Genomic DNA, 7,785 nt, shown 5'->3' on the forward strand with positions numbered 1-7,785 from the left:
ATTTGAAACAGTTTTCATTTCTTAACTCATATCGAAACGACCTTGAATGGAAAAATATTTGGTATTCCGCAACGATAAGTCAAATCATGTGAAGCGAAAACTGTGAAGCGAGATGCTAGTGCAAACACTTCAATTACCGATTTTTTAAAAATCATTCCCGATTAGAAATTTCTATTAAACTAATGATTTGAAAAATAAATGACGTCATGATTCATGCTAAATATATTATAAATAATTTATTTTATAGTTTAAAATAATTTATAACGCAAAATCAGAAATATTTTATTAATATCTGGCTGAAGACAGATTACCTTTGCGTAAAATTTTGTCAAAAAAAGTATAAATGTCAACATAAATGTTTAACATTAATATTTAATAATAAAATATCAAGTAAATATAGTAAATTGCTATTAAACAAAGAATTTAATTGAATCGAAAGTTTATCCGTAACTACTTTTAATCACTACCGTTTAGATTTATTATGGAATTCTAATGATGAAGTAAGTACCTACATACCTATTTATTTTCTATGTTCGGAATACAATAATCCCAAAAATTTAATTATATAATTTTTACGTTATAAACACTGGTCATTAAATATATGCCTAATGCCTATAATTGTATATTAACTGTAATTATAAATTCTCAACTTAATTAGAAAGCATCCTGATGGTGCTACTCCTAAAAGTTGTACTACATAATATACAAACAATGTAATATACATCTACTAGTTTGAGTAATTATTTAAGTCTAATTTGGTTGATTCAGACGAATGTTCAGACATTCAGTAAATAATGTATATAATTTAGTATGTAATACAATTCACATATGTATGTTATTTTTCAGCTTCTTTATAATATGATTAATGTGTTTTTAATACTATTTTATTTATTTTAGTGATACCATTGATGCTCACAGCATACCAGCATGGCAGAAAAACATGTGATAATACAGGAATAGCATCTATAGATTCTATCATTTCTACACAAAATGATCCATATTTTAACGAGGGAGGAAAACATATTTGGGATTTGAATATGAAACATTAAAAAATTTTACACATTCTGTTGTTTTATTATTTATGCAATACTGTTTTTGTACATATAGAAATACAAATTATTATCATTACAGTATCTGTTTATTACAATGGTCTTCAAATAAGAAAATATTACAATTAGATTAGTAAAGTAACTGACATTTAATAATTCATTACACTTAATTTAAATAAATAATTGAAATACAAACATACCTAATTGGAATATATTCATTTAATAAGTTATTTTTATATTAAATAACATTAATAGAATAGTGTACATTATCTAACATTTAACAATTTATAACACTTCATTTTATTAAATAGTTAAAATATTTGCAATGTCTATACTATTTTTTTTTTATTAACACACTTATTCATGTTTGTACTAGTTGTATTTTATCAGAATTTCTTATTTTGTCTTTTCCTTTAAAATGTAATATATTCCACTGACTTGAAATACATGTAATATTTTTTTGTTTTATTATTATTAAATATCCTAATATGTGTTAGACACAACAGTATGCAGGAATCCAGCTTCTTAAATTAGAAAAGAAATTGAAATTCAATTCAAGTATCTACTTATTGTTCTTAAATCTTTACCATGAAGCATCAATTTGTCCGTGTAGTTTGTATGGTATCTGGTTGTAATAAATTATATCTGTTTACCTATAATTTATATATGTAAATATATTTTCTAGTAAGATATTATTGACTTAGCTGTAGTCTTATATAAATGTATGCAATCCATCTGAAATAGAATGATAATAAATTGATATGTTAATTAGAAGGAACTAATACCCTTAATATAATAATCAGCATTATTATATGTTAAAGAAAAACTGTGTAAAATTGTAAACCTCAGATCAAGGCCTTTACAGCATAAAGGTTTTTGATAATTTTCTATATATTATTAGATCTTAAATTCTTAATTGACAATGAATTATTAGTAATTCGTAGATGCGAGATAAATATTACTTCATTTTCTTAATGATTAAAAGTAAGATCTACTTAGGTATGCTTACGTTAGGATACATTCTCCGAGTGATAATATCATGCCAAGGTAGTTTTATTTGGTCCGAAGATACATTATTAATAGATCACATTGATTTACAGTTTTCGCTTAAGCCTTCCGCCACCTTTGATCTACTTTTAATTTGACGTATTTAGCCGAGATTAGTTTCATTTTTTAATTTCGAAATCGAGATATAGAATGCCAATTAATGTCAAATAATACAGTTCTCACTGAAACTAGTTCGTATTACTTTCAATCTCACAAAACGGCGCTAGTGTAGATTTAATTCGAGTTTGCTGAATGCCAAATAGAGTTTTCATTAGAAATCCCACATATGGAGTCGAAAAATGGGTTTCGGAATCGCCCAGCTGATCTGAATCTCCTAATATTATTATAGGTTGCTAGATAAGGACCAGTGATCTAGGTTACGTAATTTTTTATCTTAAAGGACTAAAGAGCAGTTCATTATAAAGTTCTCTAATCCCCTTTCACACAGCCTTTCCAAGAGAAAAGTAATTAAAGTTAACCCTTTGTGTGAACTTGAAGTGAGCCCGGCTTTTTAATAGCCGCAAAGTCGTTCGACGGCTTTTTGGAAGGTATTCAATTCTACACGAGGAATCGAAGTATTGGATGCAATTCAAATAAAATCTTACGTCCAACCACTATCCGGTTTCCTTTCCATTGAGCAAGGTTCTAAAGTATGTGAATGATTTTAAATAAACAACATTTTTAATTTTTTTTTCTGTGTTAGCAAAGTGACACCTAATGGATGGCCAGTATTAACATTCAGTAAAATGAAAAAAAGGTTGTTCCTCTTTATTTTAAATTTACTGTAAGAAGTTAAAATATTAAAATAAATAAATTGGCAAACGGTTTTATTGTTGTTTCTCTTTTTTATAATATAAATTAAACGAATGACGAAAAGGCTGTGGGATAGGCTGTGGGCCCATAAACGTTTCATCTTCATTGACCTCCATGAGTATAAACATTATCTTTGTGCTGATTTTTTTAAAATAGGTATAGAACGGCTTTGTGATGACCCCTATGCCTTTACGTTTGTTTAAATTTATTTAGATTATCTTACATCGAGGAGTATCGGAAAAATCCAAATTTCATTGGCAATTTTCTGTCGTTCTGTACGGGCTTTGAAATACTATTAGAGGTTTTCGAAGGTATTTTCGAGGGTAATTTTAACATTCGATCGAAATTTTCCTGAACGATTTTCAACCGTCGCAACGAATATCCTACCATTTCCGACAATCCCTTAATCCGATGGTAATCCGATACGATTAGAGTGAAATCTGACCCATCGATTTACGTGTTTTTAATGGCAGTTAAGGTTTACGGTTTACACCGCCACGTAATATTGGTTTTTCTGAGATTTACAAGACAGAAAAATTGGACACCTGAACCGAGATTAGAACCTTGGAATTTTCAGCCACTGATCCAATAAGATGATTATCATCACATTAAGTGAGCCGACATGGCCCAGTGGTTGGATCGGGTGCATCGTAACCAATGATTGCGAGTTCAAATTCAGGCAAGCACCACTGAATTTCATCTCATGCTCGGCGGTGAAGGAAAACGTGAGGAATCCTAAATGTGTCTAATTTCATAGAAATTCCAACAACCCGCATTGGAACTGCGTGGTGGAATATGTTACAAAAAACCTTTTCAAAGGGCCAGGAGGCCTTAGCCCAGCTGTGGGATATTTTAAAGGCTATTGTTGTTGTTTTGTTGTAAGTGATACGATCACTTATCTTGTACTGTAAAGGAAACCTATTTTTTACGTACAAAACTCTACAATTCCTAGCCTGCCAAGATAAGGGCAGTTTATGCATTGCGGTGAAATTTATTACTGATGTAGCGAGAACCTTTTTTTGTAGGCTTACGCTTCAGAATACCGAGCTCTGTACACAGAACATAAATAACTGGACCATCTTTTAATACTGGAATAAATTATAAAATAGTCTACGTGTTTATGTCCTGTAGAAGTTGTAGTTAAGTTTGTTTTTACGCACACATTAATTATCGTTTCTACTTTTTGTGTTATGTATCATATAATGTTAGTATTTACTTACATGTGACACAATGTGTAATGTAGCTTCACTTAATACAGTTTATTAAATGAGACGAAAGTCCTTGTAAAAACCTTGAATAAAGAATATAGAATTGAATAAGAATAAAATATTTCTTGATGATATCGTAATTGATTTCGGTCATTGTCGTCGTTCTTAAAAAAGTCAATGTCCATTATCATTTCAGCACATTTTATTTTTAATAGAAATTCAAAAATTGCTGTCATCATAATAGACATAAAAAGACAAACCAACTACGCGCTACGTGTTATTATTATAGAAGACAAGTGCGAGCGCAAACATAGGTGTACTTAATATTGGGTCACTCTCATAATCCGATGAAACGGAATATCCCATGACAAATCATGATTGGAAAGAGTTTTGACCAACAGTTTTACGAGCATTTCGAGGCACGAGAGTGTACATGCTGTCAATGTTTCAGATTCCAAGCCATTCCTGAGAATTTTTGATAGAAAAACATAATGATTTTTCAACGGCCCGAACTCACGTTTGTATAAGGAAGACAAATCCGGTATTTGATGTAGACACTTATGAGACTGTGGCTAATGTTTATATATTAATATATAAATTGATGCAAAGAGAGTTCTCCTGGGTCGAAGAACAACATTTAACTTATTAGGTTGGCCCAAAGTTCTATATATATAGCATAAAATCTCCATATAGACATTTTGAATGTTATTAAATTTAAAAGCTGGTATTACCCTGACAGAACATACCATCCATACTAAGATTATAAATGCGAAAGGATGTCTGTTAAGATGTCTCAGCCAAACCAATGAATCGATATTCATGAAAATTTAATTTTGAAGCTTGAATCTCACCATCAGGTTGCCCATTTGCTCGTCCGCCAACCTATACCATAAAAAAAGATGTCAAAAAGGTCAAGCAGACTTTATAAAATGAATTGGACGCAGATGAAGCCGCGGTTTCAGCTAGTAATTTATATATTAATACGCGTTGAGAATACGGCGTACTCTTCTTAAGGATATTGCGCAAGAAGTGTGAAATTAAGAATTTTAAGATTATACGGAGGAGAGCAAAAAGCGAAAATGAATGTATATGTATGCTATAAATATATCTTATTGACTTACTTATAATCATTTATTAACATAAGAATTAATAACATTAAATGCTTAAATATATACAAATATGACCTAAAACTAGTTACTGTATAAATCTTGACCGCGTGGAATGGTGGCAAGAATGCCAGCATCATTTCCCCGTCGAATCGCAATTCCGATCCTCAGGGCAAAAAACGGACCAGCCCTCCTGTCAACAGTGGAGGCAATGAGGAGAGGTGTTATATTTTTGATGAAAAACAAAAAACCCAATATTAATTAATATATATAAGTCTATATAATAATATTATAAATGTGCAAGTAATTGTCTAGTCTATCGCTCTTTCACGACCAAACCGCTGAACTGAATTTAATGAAATTTGTTATGAAACAAACTTGAATTCTAAGAAAGGACATAGGCTTCTTTTTTGCCCAAAATATCAACCAAGACACTAAACCGCGGACGACTATTAGTAATGAATAAAATAAACGATTCATAGTCTACGTTATATACTATATATTGTTTTTATATAACAATTAGTTCAAAAGAAATCGTGGAAGTTATTTTTTTAAACTTATATAAGACACATAAATTGCTAAAGGAAAAAGTGAATCGGTCCCTTGTGAAAAATTAAACTACCAACCAGCATTATATATAAATTGTCTGAAGTTAAATTAAAACATATTTTACTAAACATACCTATAATACTATCTACTTAGCCAATTTTCAGCAAGTACAGTTTATTCAATCAATACAAAATAATTTAATAATTACATTGACGATAGCAAATAATAATATGTGTTCTAGAACAGCAATTACAACTCATATAATTGTGTGGTAACACTCGTGCGTTAATTAATTATTCAGTTGTCATTTGTAATTAGATAAATATGAGTTATTTAATCAATAAATTAATAACCTATAATGTTTTACTGATCGTATATGCATCATTTTAACCAATTTAAAATATTACTGTAATACGCATACCATTTTTTTTAAGTTTTGCAGACCACCTTGATGTCCGAAAATTCAAAATAGCGCGATTTTTAAGACATTTTCTGTCTCGTACAACCACTCTCTGGAACCAGCTTTCGCCGGCGATTTTTCGCACCGACTTTGGAACCTTCAAGAAAAGAACGTACTCCTTTCTTAAAGGCCGCCAACAACCTGCAAGCGCCCGGGTGCGGATGTCCATGGGCGGTAGTAATCACCTTCCAGCAGGTGAGCCTCGTGGTCGTTTCCTACCTATAACATAAAAAAATCCTAACTTTACATATGCGATAGGCTACCTGTTACAAAGTTAGCAAGCGTGAACCCCAAGAACGGAGATAGGGTACCTTTTTTATTCTTCAGGGACTTGTTGGGATAACCTGTAATATATAAAGGTGTAGAAGAATTTTTTTATTCAATTGATTCCACGCGAACAACATCTTTGTAGTATACGGTACGGTTAAGAGAAATTGTTATACCCTTCTTAAGAATATTATTGCAAGCACGAAATAGACATTTAGCACTTTACGAAGAATAAGAACAAAAGGCGAAAATGTATATTCTACGTCATAATATCGTCTATGTCATAATATCTGTCATCCCATGTCATAATATCGAAATTTAATTGTATTTTTTATTGTAAATATGATTTAGTTTCGCCCAGTCAAATATCTTTTTTAACACTTTTAAATAATTTGAAAATTAGTTCATTGAAAATTAAGAATTATGCCATTTAAGCGTTTTTGGTAGTCTTAGATAGTCTCCTAAACTTTTATATTTTTCCCATTTACGAAATATTAAATGTAATTCATTGGAATTTAAAATTATGTATTCTATGATGTTAAGGGTCATTTTTTAATAATGAATTACCGTCGAGCTCGGACTAATAAGTGACCACTAGTATATATAAATATAATGCAAGGTAATACGACCATACATACGTTCATACGATATACGACAATATATAATGACAACCTCCATGGTCGAGTGGTATGTACACTGCCACTCTGAGGTCCTGGGTTCGATTCCCGGCCGAGTCGATATAGATTACCATTAGTTTTCTACGTTGTTTTGGGTCTGGGTGTATGTGGTACCGTCGTTACTTCTGATTTCCATAACACAAGTGCTTCAGCTACTTACATTGGGATCAGAGTAATGTATGTGATGTTGTCTCATATTTATATTTATTAATACATACGTATATAGAATATGTCACAGACGACTCTTTGTTTGTTTTTTTTTTTTGGTTTTTATTTGTGTCAAAGAGGCACTGGTAATTTCGCCAATGTCACTTGTGAATCACTTTGTATTATAGTCATTAAAATTGTCATGATTTTTTAAATATACTTAAATATAATTTGAATTCGAATAATAATATTTAGTACGGCTTTAATTTTTAAGTACGTTTTTGTTTGAAATAACATTTATTATACTAGCGGCAAGATACGATGGCCGTTTTGACACATTAAAAAAGTGATGTGAAATGTATGTAAATTAATTACCGATATAATATATTAAAATCTTTGTTTTTTGCAAGTAATTTAATTCAAGTTTTTGTTGCAAGTAGTATCTGATTAAAAAAGTTTAAA

The 7,785-nt window shown here is 30.6% G+C and overlaps 2 long non-coding RNA genes across 2 annotated transcripts; one reads left to right on the plus strand and one right to left on the minus strand.

The window, feature by feature from the left end:
• The first annotated feature begins 235 nt into the window (after window positions 1–235).
• Window positions 236–1,062, plus strand: LOC124544366. The gene is made up of 2 exons (XR_006967535.1): window positions 236–500; window positions 898–1,062. It is a non-coding gene; the product is annotated as an uncharacterized LOC124544366 (long non-coding RNA).
• Window positions 1,063–1,517: 455 nt separating this feature from the next.
• LOC124544296 lies at window positions 1,518–2,420 on the minus strand. Its single transcript, XR_006967526.1, has 2 exons — window positions 2,059–2,420; window positions 1,518–1,784 (listed from the first exon to the last, which is right to left on the minus strand). It is a non-coding gene; the product is annotated as an uncharacterized LOC124544296 (long non-coding RNA).
• Window positions 2,421–7,785: the final 5,365 nt, after the last annotated feature.

Source organism: Vanessa cardui, chromosome 4 (assembly GCF_905220365.1).
Source record: "Vanessa cardui chromosome 4, ilVanCard2.1, whole genome shotgun sequence".
NCBI classification, from domain to species: domain Eukaryota; kingdom Metazoa; phylum Arthropoda; class Insecta; order Lepidoptera; family Nymphalidae; genus Vanessa; species Vanessa cardui.